Source organism: Myotis lucifugus, unplaced genomic scaffold, assembly GCF_000147115.1.
Source record: "Myotis lucifugus unplaced genomic scaffold, Myoluc2.0 scaffold_12, whole genome shotgun sequence".
NCBI lineage: Eukaryota > Metazoa > Chordata > Mammalia > Chiroptera > Vespertilionidae > Myotis > Myotis lucifugus.
The window spans coordinates 190,216-191,171 of record NW_005871060.1 but is presented as its reverse complement, the minus strand read 5'-3'; positions in this window follow the sequence as shown (position 1 = coordinate 191,171).

The following is a 956-nucleotide window of genomic DNA, read 5'->3' as shown; positions in this document are numbered from 1 at the left end:
AATTAGCCTGCTGTATTTGGTCAAACATTTAACTCATCCCCAATGCCTTGGCAGAGCCAGACCAAATGATTTCTCTGGTCAGATGTTTCCCACCCCTGCTCTAACAGAAGAGACACTATGTAGTAGGGAATTACGTTTGCACTGGGATTCAACCACTTATAGGTTGTGACTCTGAGCTGGGTTTTCAGAAGTCTTGGCCTTGCAGCTACAGCAGATGAAGGCTTCTTTTAGGACATACATGAAAGTGTTCAGGTTGTTTTATACAGAGCTTTGATTGGGAATTTGAATTCCTGAGCTCATTGTTTTCTTTCTCCTTTCTCCAGGGCCGTCAGAAGTATCTAGCCAACCCTCTTATACTTCTTCATTAGACAAAAATGTGCTACAGTAGCAAATACCTGCTCCTCCAGAACCTCACTCTCCATGTGTAGTTGACTTAGGAGTATTCAGAGGCACTAGTTAGCCATGACTGGAGCTGGCGAGGCAAGTTCAACATCCATAGGGAAGGCTGTCAGGAAGGGCAGGCGGAAACTCAGATACAGCTGAAACTGCTGTCTGGGGGTCGAATTTCTCCACCAGAGAAGCCCCAGTTCTGCTCCTAAGGCCTTTCAATAAATTGAATTAGACTCATCAGATTGTCCAAAATAATGTCGCTTACTTAAAAATCAACCTATTGTGGATTTAATCATATGTTACCTTTACAACACCTAGATAAGTGTCTTATTGGATAACTTAGGATTGTAGCCTAGCCAGGTGAGCACTTAAAAAACTACCATCATTGCCGAAACCGGTTTGGCTCAGTGGATGGAGCGCCGGCTTGTGGACTGAAGGGTCCCGGGTTTGATTCCGGTCAAGGGCATGTACCTGGGTTGCGGGCACATCCCCAGTGGGAGATGTGCAGGAGGCAGCTGATCGGTGTTCCTCTCTCATCGATGTTTCTAGCTCTCTATCTCTCTCCC